Here is a 17,778-nt window from a genome sequence, read left to right on the forward strand (position 1 = left end):
TTATTATTATTATTATTATTTGGTGGAATCTTATGAATTTTCTACATATAAGATCATGTCATCAGCAGAGATAATTTTTCTTCTTCCTTTCTAATTTCAATGTCTTTTATTTCTCTGTCTTACTAGTTGCTCTGGCTATGTTGAATAGAAATAGCTATGGTGGGCACTCTTATTTTGTTCCTGTTCTTGAAGGAAAAGCTTTCAGTTTTTCAGCATTGAATATGATGTTACCTCTGGGCAATTTTTCCAAGTAGGTGGTGGAATATCTTTAACTTAGAAGTCATATTAATAATTGTGTGTGTGTATTCAGTCTTTTCTATTATAGAAAAGTTTTTTTGGATTATAGTTTTAAATATCAGTTTTATTCCACTGTGTTTTCTTTTTCTTTATGGGCTCTGACATACATATGTGACATTTTTGTTGCCTATCTCCTTTATCTAAACTAATCACTTTCCCCTAGTCATTTATCTAAACTAATCACTTTCCCCTAGTCATTTCCCCTAGTCTTTTCTTTTTTTCCTTTTTTCTTCAAATTCAAGATTTTAATTGATAAAAGAGCTTACATTAAAAAATTTAATGAACACAAAACAAGGAAGGGAATTCAATGCTCCCCAAATTCATCTTTTTCCAAGTCAGCCTTGGGGGTTAGATTTTGATTAAGATTAGGCCTGTGTGTCTGATCTTTCAGGAAAAATTGGCCTTGAGAAATAACGTAGAATGGGCCTTGGGAAGACCCATTCATCATTCAAATCATTTCATGACCTAACTTGTAAGTCAGTCAGTACTTACTGAGTGTCCACTTCGTGTGTATTATATAGCTCCAGATTGCTGCATTTCTTATTTTGTTTTTATTCTCTTGGCTGTTTTTCTTCCTCTTGTCAATGTTCTTTTTTTTATTTATTATTTATGTCTCAGCATCTGGTCTTCCTAGGTGGTCTCCCATCCAAGTACTAACCAGGCCCAACCCTGCTTAGCTTCCGAGACCAGACATCAGGCTTGTTCAGGGTGGTATGGCCATAGACGATGGACCATGGCTCCACTGGGGAGTGAACCCAGGACCTTCCGTGTTTAAAGCAGACATGCTAACAATGTTCTTTATTATACTTTTGGTGAGTTTTTTCTCCCTTTCATGGTCTTTAGTTAATCTTTATTTCTGAAATTATTTTTCTTCATTTTCTCTTCTTTTCTTCATTTCCTTCGTAAGTTTAATAAACTCTCATTTCACATCTTCCCTTTTGTCTATTTAGCATCTGAGTTTTGAGTTTATAATATATGACGTTTTATCACAAAATTTCATTTACTAATTTTAAATTTGTTTTAGAGTGTTATGTTTTCCTAAACTTCACGGCTTTTATTATTGAGGAGTATTTTCATAAATTGAAAGATTTTGATTCTTGCTTTCTGATTACTTCTTACTGTAGCTTTATATGGATGTTGGCTGTTATTTTTTCTTCAATTAAGTTTTGTAATTTTTTACAAGCGATAATAAGTGAGAAGTTTGGGTAACTTAATCAATTTTACAATTCCAGAATGCACTCTATTGTTGATACAGTACAGGATTTACTCTTTAATAAATGGCCCCTTTGGGGAGTGGGTCTGTGTCTCCCAACGTTATGATACATTTGTTTCCATAGGGCCCATATCTGCTGAGTTTTACTTATTACTCTTTATCCCCTAAGTATCCAAAAGTTTCCTCTCCTTTTCAAGCTGTCTTCCTCTCCCCACAAAACAGACTACCTCTGTTCCTGCACACTTTCAAAAATGTTCCTTTTAATTTTCTAGTTGTATGAGTTTGCTAGGGTTGCCATAACAAAGCATCACAAACTGAGTGGCTTAAACAATAGAAATCTATTGTCTCACACTTCTGGAGGCTACAAATGCAAGATCAAGGTATCAGCAGGGCCACACTACCTCTGAAGTAACTGGGAAAGGATCTGTTCCAGGCCTCTCTCCTAGCTTCTGAGAGTTTCTTGGTTTGTGGCAGCATAGCCCCCAAGCCACATGGCATTTCCCCTGTGTGCTCATCTTGTCTTAATTTCTTCTTTTTATAAGTATACTCATCCCATTGGATTAAGGTCCAACCTAATGACATCTTCACTTAATAATCTGCACAGATCCTATTTCCAAATAAGATCATATTAATAGGCACTAGAAGTCAGGACTTCAACATCATTTGGGGGGACAAAATTCAACCCATAACACCAATAGATGGTATTCACAGCAACTCAGAATATTTTGGGGTGGGGAGAGTGTGTTATTTCCCCACTCAAATTAGTATACTTTTCATCTAGAGCTGAACTCTAGATAAGATTGTCTGCGTTTCACTATAGAGGTGAATTTCCTCTTTTTAAAGACTCTCTCTTATCTTTGGCATAATGTTATGTTCCAAGCTGGATTTGCTGATTTCTGGAAGTTTCCCTCACATGTATGAAAACTGAAGTTTATAGTACTTTCTATTTCTTAGTTATGATGTAGGTATGAGTTATGATTGGTCTTATTTTCTCTTCTTATTGAACTGCATGATTTTTGAAGGATGTGTAGAGAAATTCAAATTTAAGTGCTCTCTGTTACCTTATGGGAATGAAAAATCTCTACTGTAATATAAATTAAGATTAATATAAAGATTCCAAACTTCTTTTTAAATTTATTGCAGTCAAATAACATTGATTCCTTGCATTCTATTCAATAAATTGAAAACATGTTTTCATTTGAAATGTAAGAGCTGTGATAACAAATTATAAAGCATTTGGTGGTCAGATTCAAGTCAACACAGATGAATCAAGTAGCCCAATTAAACACATCCTTAGCATGTAATTGGTTTCTAGCTTTTTTTATTTATTGAAAACCCAAGCGTGTGTATTATTAATATTACAGTTTCCCTATCCATTCAGCTATGACAGTGTATTCACAGAAATAGGACATGGGAGATGATTTCACAATGACTGTGGATTTAATAACTTATAAGTTAACTAAAACAGCATCATTTCTAGGTTATCCCACTGTTGGGAGATCAGTGGAGATAGTATCCATTTTCCTCATGGCTCTTTTTGGTGCCTGGATCAGACTTTCTCTTGGACCAACAGACTCTAACACCTCTTCTGGAATTGATTCCAACCGATGATGAGCTACATCTGGCCTGTGAAATGAAAATAGCAAAACCTTTGATTGAATCCAAGTTAAGTGGATCTACATCATCTGCTCAGTCAACTTTTGCCAAGATGAATGATGCTGTGTCAGTATTCCATAATTTCAGAGGTGGATTTCCCCTTTTAAAAAACAAAGTGTTTTCCTTTACATAGGCAATGAAAGAAAAAAAAAAAACTGCTGTGTGAAAATGCATTTTGGCTCCTCTATATATTTGGAAACAAAAACCCCAAAATAATCCTATTTGAGCCTTTTTTATTTCTCTTGGATCTCTGCCATCCTGGCCCTTATCAAGTTGCACAAGGGGGCACTGTAGCCGTGAAAGTTCTGGAGAGTGATTCATTTCCTTGCTTACTAGTATCAGAAGAATCTAAAGAGGAACAGGAATGTGATGGAAAAGGAGAGAGCCAATAACTTTTAGAGGCTATGTTTCCCAGTTGTTTTAACTCCCTGCTCAAATTAAAAAATATTTACTCCAGAAGGAACACAAACGGTGGCAATAAGCAGAGGGAGAAAGACAAAAACCTTGAAGCTCATTTTACAGATTTGTCCAGTTTCCCAAATAGAAGAGGAATAAACACAGAAAGGGGAATGAGCTGAAACAGATATTTCAAAAATGAGAAATCGCCCAGCTACGGGATTAGCAGCTGTGTTGGAAGCTATAGTTCAAATTCCAATACCTAAAGCCCATTCCAGGCCTAGTTAATCTCCATGGAGAGGGAAGAAGTTTGGGATCTTGACGTTAGGGTCGCTAAAGCACCATAGTAAGATTGTTTGGGATAATTTAATAGAATGTGTTATAGTGTCAGGATTACTGGTACAACCTCTATACCCTTAGGTCCTGCCAACTTATGATACAAATGATGTCATATTTACATTAATTTCCAAGTTCTGTCTGCATGGTGACCCCATCAGACTAACTTTAGTCTTCCATCTCTGTAGAGGTTTTCTAGATTATTTATGGGATATTGGGCATACCCACATCAATTTCTATTGTCAAGACATGATCTAGGATTTTACTTTCTGGTTTTCTGTTCTTGTATGGTTCTTTTAAAAGCCTCTAAGACAATTTTTCTCTTCCTCTTCAGTTAATTTTACCATTAGCCAAAATACACAGGATTCTTCCATTGTCTTGTAAAGTCTGAGCTGTCACAGTAACATTTCATTCTAAATAATTCCTTCTGTCACTTTCATTCATTTAACTGAGTTCACTTATATCCATTTTCTTAACCTCTCTCTGTACTGCAATAAATTATATAACAACAAATAAGTAAAAGTAGACCTGAGAAGTCAGTGGGCTGAGCTAAACAGGAAACTAGTTAATGAGCTGCAGGCTGAGAAGATTTAAGACTTGGAAAATTTAAAAATTGATTTAGAAAGCATAAATTATGTGTATAAACTATAACATATTGCTAAATTCATATACAAGTTGTATAAATTTATTTTTAAAGGACTAATTTAATCGAATAAATACAAAATCTCCATTGGGGCCAATAAAAAGCAGAATTGTCAGTGCAGAAAACAGACCCAGTAATATGGAGAATAAACTTGAAAAGCTTTTTCTGAACTCAGAGAAAATGTCCAAAAAAGTAAAAATGATGGGGTGATTTCTTTTCAGATACAGCCTGGGGATTCAATATGCAAATAATGTTTCTGAAGGAGAAAAGATGAACTAAATATCAGTAATTATGTCGTAACACTGGAAGCTTCCTGAGCTAAAGAAAGACAAGAGCATGCAATTGAAAGTCCCCATCATTCTTACTAAAACTCTTGAACTGCAAGGAAAACAAAAATACTCTCTAAAGACTCATGCAGTGAAACAGCTTATTTATAAAACAACTAAATTAGTTTAGCCTCAAAACTCACCTGCAATATATGGATGGGAAAACCATCACTAGGTATTTATAGAGTGTGAGTAGGGAAAAGTTAACTCTGTAAGTTAAATGGACATCTATAGCAGCAAAGACTTTATCAGGTATACATGAATTCAGAAAATAAACATCCGTGTGCTCTTCTTAAAAATATTATGTGAACATACCCTCTAACTTACCCAACTATGAGTAAAAGTTAAATAACAAAAATGGGGCCATCGTGGCAACAAACAAACAAAAAGCCTTGGAATTGAATGTAAAAACAGTTAGTAAAGAGGTTGTATAAATAACTACTGTAAGTATAATTGAAAACTTAATTTAAAAGTTAAACATATACTTAAATAATATAATATATGATTTTTTAAATGAATAATTTCTGTTTTTAAAATGTCTTAGATTATAGCTACAAGAAATTGAAAGTGGACCAAGGAGTGATGAGATAAGCTGAAAGGAAAGGATATTCTCTGTATATTAACAGTTATTTAAAAATATAAGTATAAATGCATTTTCATATATCAAAAGGTCATCTAGTTTAATTGAAGACAGAACTTTTTTATAAATTATAAGAGAAGAGCAAAGTAAAGATGAAAATATCAAAGAGAACATGATCAAACTAAACAGAAATATCTAAAAAAATTAATTTAGCAAAGGGCAGACCAGGGAAGTAACACAAATGGAACATACACACAAACAAAACAAAACAAGTCAAAACACAGCATGACAAAAATAAAACCAAAGATACCTACTCTTATAAAAAATGTAAATAAGCTGAATTCCCTTTTTAAAACACAAAGGTTATAAACTGAGTAAAAATATATTAGAGTTTAAAAAACAAACTGTAAATTTAGACATTTCTTTTATGCCTCAAGTTCTCACGTGCAAAATGAGAATTAAGAAGTGAGTAAATCATAGGATTAGTTTCTGTACTTAGTAAAGATTAGTAATTTTATTAATTATTATTACAAGTGCTATATATCTTTTATAAGAGAATCACATGGAATAAAACTATTTAAATTGTGTATTACTTTATACATCAGGCAATAAATATACAGAGTAGTGGTAACTGGGAAAAGCAAATTGAAACAACAATGAGATACCACTACATGTGTATCAGAACAACCAAAATCCAGAACACTGACACCATCAAATGCTGATGAGGACGTGGAGCAACAGGAAATCCCATTCATTGCTGGTGGGAATGCAAAATGGTATAGGCTACTTTGGAACACAATTTGTTGGTTTCTCACAAAACTAAATATTCTCTTACCATACAATCCAACAATGGTGCTCCTTAGTTTTAACTCAAACATGTCCACATGAAAACCTGCACGCGGATGTTTATAGCAGCTTTATTCTTAATTGTCAAAACTCAGAAGCAACCAAGATGTCTTTCAGTAGGTGAATGGATAAATGAATTGGTACATCTAGACAATTAAATATTATTCAACACTAAAAAGAAATGAGCCATCAAACATGAAAAGACATGGAGAAACCTTAAAGGCATAGTAGTAAATGAAAAAAGCCAGTCTGAAAGGCTATCTGGCATTCGGTAAATTGCAAAACCATGGAGACAAAGAAAAGATCAGTGGTTGCTGGGGTGGGAAAAAAGGTGGGGGGGATAGAGATGAATAAGTGGAGCATTTTTAGGTTGGGGAAAATACTCTATATGATATTATAACAATGGATGCATGTCATTATGCAATTTTCTAAACCCATTGGATGTATAATACCAACAGAGAACCCTAAGGTAAACTACAAATAGTGGGAGATTATTACGTGTAGGTTCATCCTTGGTAAAAAAAAAAAACATACCATTCTGGAGAGTGATGTTGATAATGGGAGAAGCTATGTATGTGTGGTGGCCAGGGATATAAGGGGTATTTGTGTACCTCCCTCTCAATTATGTTGTAAATCTAAAACTTCTAAAAAATTAAATCTTAAAAATATCGTACTAGTAGTGATAGAAATATTTTTATTAGGTATGCAAAATGCCCTTGCATAATGGTTTTCATCTCTGCTCCTTGGAGACCTTGGGGTTTCATAGGGCCTACTCTGAGACAATTATGGACTTGAAGACAAAAGGATATAGATAAGGCATAGAGCTCAATATCTTGTAGATAAAAAACAATAGTCTTGAAACGAAGCAAATAAAAACCTCATTGACATAAGGTCTGAAAAATTGTAAAAGTAAATTGATTGACTTTTTTGAAGATCAGTTTCTCCTCTACAAAATGGGTTAATATTATCTAGGGATATCTTATAGATTTTCTTACATACTGAATAACACAGATTAAATAACTACTGTCTTCCTATCTAGCTTCCCTACATTTAAGATTAAATGGCTTACTTCTAACAGTGACCATTTTGTATACTTTGAATCTAACAGTGACCAGATTATATACTTTGAATCCCTCAACTTGTTATTTATATACACCACCCCTGTATGCTCAAGAAACAGTACATTTTTCATTTTTTGCCTAACCTAAAAAAAAAAAAAAAAAATGTCTGACAAAACTAACTCCCAAAAGCACATCAATGCCCGGTGCAAATGGCTGTTAGACCACCTACAGTTTGGGACAGTCTGCACCATCCATCCATCGGCACAGAGGACTGAGAATTGACCTTTTGCATATTGTTGCCTAATGCAGACAAATTGTCTTCAGTTTTGAAGTGCTGTGCCAGTAAAGTGTCTGGATATTCTCTTTTTGAGAACTACATTCAAATACACCAAAACTTTTTTTCTCATTGCATCTGGTTTATTGGTGGAGAAAATTTCACATGCAAATACATATGCTGATCCTTAGTATCCCTGGACCAAGAGAAATACACGCATGACACCAAGTACTGAGAAGTGATGAGGGGACCCCTCACCCTCTGTCACTGGTAACGCCCATGGATCTACACCGGACTTTCTGTGTATTGTACATGCAGCAGTCTGTGATGGTAGAAAGGATGAGAAAGGGGGAGAGATCAACATAAGGGAAGGATAAAAGAGGAATTTTACTATTTTCCCCGGAATGTTTCCTCTCCCCCAAATAAAACCTCACTGGTTCAAATATAGAGATGCCAGCTTTAATATCCATGCATCTGTATATTCATCTTGGAATATCAGAGGGGGCCGGCCATCCTTCAAACATTCATGTGTGTATGTAAATCCTTTTTATTTTTTTTTGTCAGTCCTTGTCAATACATTGTGGAGTTATTTTGTTATCTATGCTTTGCTAAAAATGAAAGTCCATTTTTACAGGAACCTTGTATGCAAGCCTCTACACAAATGGGTGATTATGCAACCTGCGTTTGGAGTTTGATTAACAAATATACATTATACTATTAAAATTTAAATAGGAGTGCTATTGGAATATTGAGTGTCAAGAAAGATTCATCAGCGCAGAAAAGTACAACCAAGAGTTAGAAATGATGCTGACAGGTACATACTGGTGTTTTGATTTGGACATTTCTTCTTGGTATTTATCTAAAAAACAAAGATTAAAAATCCTGCATCATTTCTTCAGTGAGTTGCTGCTTAGCTTCTCAATTTGCTAATATGATACTCTGTAGATGGAGTATTTATCTACATAACACCAAACATACAGATGAAAATCAAAACATTTAGTCAATCACTCAGCTATTTGTTAATATACATTTTGGCATCATTTAGAAAAGAGTAAATAGAAATAATTAACTAGATTTTTCTATTTTTATTTATGTATTTGGCAATATTTAGGTACAGTCATAGTTACAGAAAAGTGTGGTCTGATTAGTAATTGCCTTTTCTCTTATTTGGTGCTTTGCTAACAAAAGCTTTGTGTCCTGGTGTATTTATTTCTTTCTGATTTTTAAATTACAAACTTCATTTTTCTTTGACTGTTGAGCTCTGACCTAAATTTATTGCCATTGATTCTTCTTACTCTCATTTTAGCTGCCCTAGATAGAGAATATGAATATATTTTCTATACACTTTATCAGTTTAATCTGTTACATTCATTCTTATATAAAATGAATTGCTATGGTTTAAATTCCTAAGATGAATATAAAATCAGATAGATAGTCCAAACTTTTAAATTTCAATCAAAAGACATTAGAGAAAGGGGAGAGAGAAATGAACCAGGGATTTGGGATGAGCAAGTTACTCTAATTGGGTACCAAGTTCTTGAGATTGGAAAACAAAAGCAAAGACCGAATTGAGAGTAGGATTTGGATGAAACTACCCAAAAAACAAAAATTATGGAAATCCATCTAGGGCAGTGGGTACTCAACCTTTTGTTTCCCTGCTGTAACGCGCGACCAAGGGCTTTACCACATGTCCACCGGTAATTGTGCTTTGTTATTACAGAGGATGTGTGTCTCCCAGGCCACCTCCAACTCCACCACAGCGAAGATTCATGTTTAAGAGAAAAAAGTCATCTGGTCACTCACATCTCTATGGAACTCAATGCATACATGAGTACTGTCCAAATATTTTTCTATGCTTTCCAATGATTTAATTCAGAACAGGGACAAAGCTTAAAGAAGCTAATATCCATTATGTATCAAATATTTCCTTTGACAGATGGCCAATAGACATATGAAAAGATGCTCAAGGTCACTAATCATCAGAGAAATGCAAATTAAAACCACACCTGTCAGAATGGCCATCATCAATAAATCAAAGAACAAGTGTCGGCGAGGATGTGGAGAAAAGGGAACCCGCATACATTGTTGGTGGGACTGCAAATTGGTACAGCCGCTATGGAAAACAGTCTGGAGAATCCTCAAAATATTAAAAATGGATATACATTTTGACCCAGCAATTGCACTTCTGGGTATTTATCCAAAGAAAATCAAAACAATAATTCGTAAAGATCTATGACCCTTATGTTCATTTTGCAATAGTACAAGTAGTACAATTTGCAATAGCCAAGATATGGAAGCAACCTGAATGTCCATCAATAGACGATTTGATAAAGAAGTTATGGTTCATATATACAATGGAATATTACTCGGCCACTAAAAAAAGTGAAATCCTACCATTTGCAAAGATGTGGATGGACCTAGAGGTTATTATGCTGAGTGATATAAGTCAGACAGAGAAAGATAAATACCATATGATTTCACTTATATGTGGAATCTAAGGAACAAAAGAACTAACTAATCAAAAAAACTCGCAAATATAGAGGGCAATCTGGGGACGGCCAGAGAGGAGGGAACTAACTAATCAAAAACACTCGCAAATGTAGAGGGCAATCTGGGGACGGCCAGAGAGGAGGGAGGTTGCGAGGTAGAAAGAACGGTGAAGGGCTGAGGAAGTTCAGATTAGTAGTTGATAGATGGTCACAGGGGTGGGGAGCACGGCACAGGGCATGCAGTCAGCATTAATGGAACGTCTAGGTGGAGAGCCAGAGGAGAGGAGCGATTAGGGGGATCGTTTTATAAACTATACAAATGTCTATCTAATCAATGTACTGTATACTTGAAACTAATAAAATTTTAAAAAAAGAAAAACATTTCCTCTGTGCCAGACCAGCCGAGCATTTTCCATGCATTGTCTCATTTAATTTCCACAATGTGTTTGTGAGTGATTAACCCCCATTTTACAGATGAGAAAGCGGGTTTTAAAGAGAGCAAATAACAGGCTAAAGGTCACAAGCTGGAATCCGGTAACTGGCAGAGCTGGTGCACAACCCCCGGGCTGCCGGATGTACACGAGACAGCTGTGTGGACGCAGCTCCTGGGCTCCAAATCCAGAGATCCTGACTCTGGAGGATTAAGGTGGAGTCTTGGAGCCTGCATCTTACAGATCTCTGCTGAGTCCTGAGTGTGGTAGGTGTAGGACCCATACTCTAGCATACTGACTATTTCCCACTCCAGTGAGATCACTTCTCACCCAGAGGGCCCCACAGTTGTTTCAGCGTGTTCCTAAGGCAGGTATGAAAAATATTCCATATAGACATCATGCCTCTTAATGAGCTCACTTAAAAAACTATTTTGGTAATAATAATAGTAGGGGCTGCTTACAGAGCTCTCTTAAGTGCAATAACATTCTAAGTATTTTACATCCGTTATTTATTTATTAAATTGTATTAAGTGCCTGTTGTACAGTTTACCCCATGATAAAAAATAATAATAAATGCAGGGTACTAAAATGTATATTCTCTGCTCTCAGGTTGCTATAACCCACCTTGTTTTCAGACATTTTCATCAGGCAATGTTGCAGGATGCTGGCTCCTCAATTTTCAGATGAAGACAGATGATGAGAATAAATGATTGGATAAAGAACTAAATTATTGAATCTAAAATGGAATTTGGCAACCCTGCAGTTCAGAAGTTTGCAAACTCTTTTTTGGTGACGAAGCCCTTTTTCAGGCAAAGTCTTACACAGAAATAAAAGTTTTATTCTGCTAAACATGGCTGAAAGAGTACATGGAAGCAGTTCTTTCCCTGGGTCTCGGGGGAGCTTCTCTACTCAAGCCAAATTTTCTCATTGTACAGGTGAAAAAAGTGAGGCCAAGAGAGATTAAGAAATTGACTTCTCAAGGTTATGTGCTACTTAGGTACAGAGTTGAAAATAGAATCCACATATATTATCTCCCAATTCTTTTTGTCAGAACTCAGGCTGGTTAGAAGAACAATAAAGCCCACGGAAGACTTCAGGTAAGACCGAATAATGCAGGTAAGAATTATTCTTAAGAATAATTAGGGCTAAGCATGAAAAGGCGAGGGTAACATCTGGGAGTCACTTGGGCTGTTAGCAAAGAGGCCAAACTGACGAAGGGACAAGTCCCAGGAAGAAAGGCTCAGGTGTGATCTGAGAAGAGGGTTGGCCAGGCATGGAGACTTTTGCAGTTTAAGAACATGTGGATGGTAATCATTGAAAACTGCCTCTTTTGAATGCAATCTGTGGACAGCATGCAGTCATCGAATTGCATTAAGTCTAACACCCAGCCCTGTTCAGGTTGTGCACTTCAGGGGTACAAGTTCTAAAGCGCCTAAGTTTCTAAACCATAGGACTAAGCCCCAAAAGGTGTTCGTCCTTTTGCTGTGCATGTGGGAATCTAATTTTGCAGTTTCTACTATGGAAGTGTGGTCTCGGTTGTCTTCTCAACATCTCTTAACTTGTATGCTCCTTTTAGGCCTTTAAACTGATACACTTCTAACTTGCCTTTAATGTCTACCTTTTCCGTGCATCTTCCTGATTCTCATATGTCAAAAGAGGCTTTAACCTTGCAAAATGCTCCAAATTTATCACTGTCTCTCTGGGTATTTTTCAGAATAAAGTTGATCTCAAAAAAAATGTAAGGGCAAGATAGAAATCCCGGCTTTTACTTTAGCACTTAGGGATTAAGCACTTTCAGATTTTTCCGTTTTAGTCTATTAAGAGCCTGTGATAGAGATTTGCTGGAGAAACGGCTCCCGTTAAACAGCAATTTGTTTAATGATAATGACATTCAGGAGAAGCCCAAGACTGCGCCTGAACCACTGGAGGCTCTTCTTCCTGTAGTTGATTGAGTTATCCTTCCAAATCAAGGTTAGGGCCACTGGCATGACAATTTCAGGAAAAGAACACCTGTTTGCAATATACCTGGCTGGCGGATGTATTCTGGAACTTAATTTCTACTGCTGCCAATCTCCTGACCTTCAAACACAAACAAGAATCCTGGAAAAAGAGTTTTGTAGTTTAGTTTCATGACCCGCCAAAATGGGCTGTTGGTTAGGAACTCTCCTTAATATTATAGACATTGAAGACTTTAAAACATAATCAGCATGCAGAGGGACAGACACCCCCTTAATGAAATTCTACAGGTGTCCAATCTTATTCTGTGCAAAACAAATGTCCCATCTCTGTCCAATGGCAATTCTCTTTTTTCATTCTTCATTGCTGGCTAATGTGACAAAGTCTCATTCTCTCTTAACAAGTTCTAACCCCCTTTCTGCATATATGCAAGCATTTCGATTCCTTTCCGTCTGCAAGCCACTGGTCGATTTTTCTTTACTCAGACCAGGAGAGTATGACATAAAGTATATCCATCCAAATTAGCCACTGCAAATACAAATAGAGCAATTCTAAATATTGCATTTAATCATTTTTTCCTGTAATTTGCTGTGCATACGGATGCTTTGCATATGTTGATTAAATATACACTTTCTACTGCCTGGGGAGCCAGAGCCCCTCACAGCAGACCAGTGTTATCTGGTCCCAGGAGACCGCAGCACTCCAGAGGGGCACTGTCACACAGTCTACCTGCTTCAGCCTGTCTTAGCAACAATGATCGCCATATGTGAAGCTGCGGGAAAACAGATGCTGTTTTTCCATTTGTGAAATCAAGTTGTTGGAAAGTAGTCAGGTTTCCAGAGTAGGAGACTCGTCTAATCAACCTGCGGAGACAGTGTGAGCTTTCTCGGAAATATTTGACAACATTCCCCAGTATTAGTGACTGGAAACATATATGAAATCATAGTTTCAAAATGATAATCCTTTTCCCAAACTTGATTAATAATATCTGTTCTGATGGCTAACGATGCAGTCTCTACATTTCTTAAATGAAGGAAGTAGGTGACCCGGTTTTCAGCTGCAAAAGGGCTTCAGGGCACAGTCTCTAGGGTGTGGGGTAGATGTACTAAGACATCTTATCATATCAGTCATGAATATCAAGGGTTGTTTCCCCCCTCCTGACCAGGGACAGGAATATGAGAGATTCATAACCCCTCTTTCATAAATTCAAAAAGTAAAATGTCCACAGAAGCCCATTGAGTGTTCTGCGACCCACCCCTGACTCACTCTCGCGGGTACCATGAGGACTGACCTGACCTGCCTGTTTGTGCAGCAAAAGACTCCAGCTGCTTGCAGAGCTCCTTTTCATTCACAAAATGAGACCTGCTTCTCAGAGTCAGTGCCCTTTGCAAAGTAGAGTTTGAAGTCTGATTGGCTAGAATACGTACCATCCCAGGTCAGGAAGGAAAGAAATAATGGAAAAATAGAGTCACTTACAAACCAGATCAACCGTGGATATTAATTTCTCTGCAATTATTACTATTTTAGTATTTTTTTTTTCTAATTTATAGGAAGAAATGTAGGCAAAACCTATGAGCGATATGCAGTTCACATTGAAGGTACCTGGCTTCTAATCCTGTTTTCATCATTACCTTCTGATTTTATTACAGCCTGACTTTCAGGTTTACTTTCTGTGAAATGTAAGAAATATGCATCGAAAAGTTGTCATAGCAAGAAATATGGCAAGCTTGAAGAACTAAAAATCTATAGAATAGCCAGGTATGAATGAATAACTTCTGCATTTCCAGGGGTGAGGGGTTTTTAAGTTAATTTGGCCAGAGAAAGTTGAAGATTGATGAAGGAGAGCAAGGGAGAAAAGACAGGTAAGTTAAGGCCAAATGGTGAAGGGTTCTGAATGATGGTGTGAAGGATTCAGATGCGACTCTGAGCAATGGAAAGGTTAGGTGGCTTTTTGCAGCTGAAGATCAAGGTCAGAGCTGCACTTTGTGCAAATTAACTTGGGACTTCAGTGTGGAGCACAGTTTGACCTACTACGGACCAGCACTCTCCTTACATATTAAAAGAGGACTGGATTATCGTGAAGAAGCTAGCATTCTAGGAGGAAAGATCAGAAAATGAAACAGTTATAAATAAGTGCCAGGATATAATTAAGCACTAAAGTGCGTGGTAACAATAATTGTCACTGAACTTTATAGTCTACAAATCATTCTCACAGTATTAATCTCAACCTCTTAATAAATACTCCCTGAATGAATGAACAATCAACTCTTTGAGGTAAATAGGAAAGGTAAGGAATCTGAGAATCGAAGTAACATAAGCAGTAAGTGTTGATCTGAGACTCAAATCAGATCTCACGATACTGAATCTTCTGCTTTTTATATGCAGGACTTGAAAGAAAAAGACGTATCATTTAGTTCCTCTGCTTCTCATTTCACTAAGTACTACAAGTGGGAAGGAAGGAAAAGATAGATTACACTAGGCAATTAGGCCATGAGTAGTAGTTAAATATTTCTGTGAATAAAGCATTCCTTAAGTAGATATTTAATGACCAGGTAGTGTGACTACTAATGGATGTGACAAAAGTCTCTTTCATCAAAGATTTGAGGCACGTAAATGGGACCATTTCTCAGCCCTCTTGGCAATTCTGGGAGCCACCCAAGAGACTTTGAATACATTGTCTTTCTGCTTAAATCAGCCAAAACTGATTTGGGCTACTAAGAACCCTGACTAATATAGTGCTTTCAGTAAATAGATGTAACGTTGCTATACCTAGTCAAGTATGAGGATCCACATCAGAGTCCTGGCTCATTAGATACTATGTAACCTTGGACATGTCACTTAACTCAGATGAGCATATTTTATATATATGATATCGCAGAAACAATTTCTATCCCATCTACCTTTATCAAACAAGTAAATGCAGGTAAGATCACTCTGTCAGATGTAAAGTGGTTTATGTTACAGAAGAGAAAGGTTTTGTTTTCCCAGACTATGACAATTATTTTGATTTCATATTTCACCAAGTGGTGAAACACTAATAAATATGTTATTTTGGATGTTACTCTAAAGGGAAAGGTAATTTATTCTTGATTTTTATATTCTGCTATCTTCTACCATATTCTCAAGACACAATGGCTCGGTACTGTTCAAGAAAAGAGAGAAAACTCTATTTCTCCCAGTTCCTCAGGGGACTAAGAAGCCCCCAGAAAACTATTTAGCCAGTCCACTGTGTGATAGAAAAGCCAAAGTGTTCCTGGAGCTTAAAAGTCAGTATAGAAGGACATCAGAAGTTGGGGTACACTGTATGGGGAATAGGGAGCAGGAAGCCTACAACTCAGCATCTCAGGCCAACGAGCCTGAGATGTACATGTGGGCAGTGACCTGCACGGCCACCGCACTCATGTCATGAAGGGAAGACAGCTCTCTCCAGTAAATCTTCCAGTTCATCTTCTCTCCTGGGGGTCACAACCCCCTGCTCTTCACTTGTGACAGAAAACCAGGCTTGTTATAATTGAAACCACATGCTGGAGATGTTTGTGGTAGGCAGGGTTCGAGTTACTCTGTGGGCAAGTGACACTGGCATTGGCTTTTGGCCACATTGAGAAACGTGGAAACTAGGGATCCAAGTTGATTGGCAACAGTTTCGAATTATATAAGCATCCAGGCTGTGATATGACAGAAGGCTGTTTTATTGAGAGGAATAAAAAGACCACAAACATTTTGTATCTGGACTGATAAACTGCAATTACCTCAAGTCTCATAGTGACCGGAAATGTTGCTTGTAAAAGCTAGATATCTGAAAGTTGTTTTTATGAGCTATTCCTTTAAAGCCCTTACATTTTCATTGCTGTTCATTTCAACAAACATTAAATGACCATCTAGCGTGAAGGAGGCCCTGATGATATGAAGAGGAAGAATACACAGTCTCATCCTCCTGGGATGTATGACGTGGAAGATTATCTTCTGTTGGTGTGAAAGTTCCCCTGAGTTAGTCTGGCCTCTTATTTCTACCCGAGTAGGGGAAAAGAGTACTTCCACCGTCATGGTCATTTCCTACCATCGTCTCTACTTTCGGATGGCTGCGTTTGCTTGTTCAGTGTGGAGCCCCACATATGTTATAGCAATGAGCATGTGCACACATTGGCGCCCCTGCAGGAACTTTCCAAATCTTTCACTGTACTTCAAGATTTTAACGCAGTTAACAGAGGTCGGGCTTCCTGTCACCTTTACACCACCGTAGCATCATGATAGGCTCTGTGTGACATCTACCGTCCTGCTGTCTCTTGAGGAGGCTTGCTTGTTTGCTGCATTTCTGAAAACTTTTGGTTTCCTTACTGGTTTATTTTGTAGTAGAGTGACATCGAGTAACTATATTCTGTACTCGTTTCGTTTGTCAAAGAGGAAAGAGACCCATTCCAGTAGCAAATCCTGTCCATTCTACCTTCAAAATATATCCTGACTCTGGGCACCTTCATCTCCTCCATTCTTATTACTACAGTCTGAGCCACCCCCTGCGTAGAAACCAGCCATCGTCTTTTGTGTCTTTCCTGTTCTCCTACAGTCTTATTACACCGAAGGCTCCACGTAGCAGCCAGAGCGATGTCTGTCGAAAGAAAACCAGATCCTGTCACTTCCCTGCCATCGGTCCTTCAACGGCATCCCATCGTGGAGTCAGATCGAAGCCTTCAGGAGCTCATGGATTCCTGAAAGACCGGTGGTAGGAAATGAGGAGAGAAAGTCAACCCAGGGCTAGGCGTGGCAAGCCTCACTCCCTCCCCCTGGAGCCTCGCCCTCGCTGGCCTGGCTATGATTTCAGTAGCAAAGCCAGCTCCCATCCAGGAGTTCTGAGCTTACTGATGCCTCTGCCTAGAACTCTCTTCCCTCATAATCCTCAGGTTTTGCTTTCTCGCTTCATTCCAGTCGCTTTCTCAGAGAGATATTTGCTCACCCCCTATCTAAATATCACCTTCTCATCGTACCCTGTTACTCTGTGGTGGCGCTTCGTAGAACTTAAAACTGCCTGACACAATGCGATCCGTTTATTAATTCCTGCTTCCTCCACTAGAATGTAAGCTCCACGAAGGCAGGGACATTATTTAGTTCACCACTGTCTAGAAGAGGGACTGGCACAAACGAGGTGTCCCATACATTTTTATTGAATGAATGAATCATATTTCATCCTTTCCAAAAATTATAAGATACTCTTCATCTCAGCTGGCAGAAGAGGAATCTGAGGTTCACGAAGGTTAAATTATTTGCTGTTTAATATGGAAC

General features: G+C 37.5%; 1 pseudogene; it reads right to left on the bottom strand.

The window, feature by feature from the left end:
- Positions 1–907: 907 nt before the first annotated feature.
- Positions 908–1,022, bottom strand: LOC112472702 (annotated as a pseudogene).
- Between the last annotated feature and the right edge of the window lie 16,756 nt (positions 1,023–17,778).

The sequence above is a fragment of the Pteropus alecto genome, unplaced genomic scaffold (genome assembly GCF_000325575.1).
Source record: "Pteropus alecto unplaced genomic scaffold, ASM32557v1 scaffold87, whole genome shotgun sequence".
Classification (NCBI taxonomy): domain Eukaryota; kingdom Metazoa; phylum Chordata; class Mammalia; order Chiroptera; family Pteropodidae; genus Pteropus; species Pteropus alecto.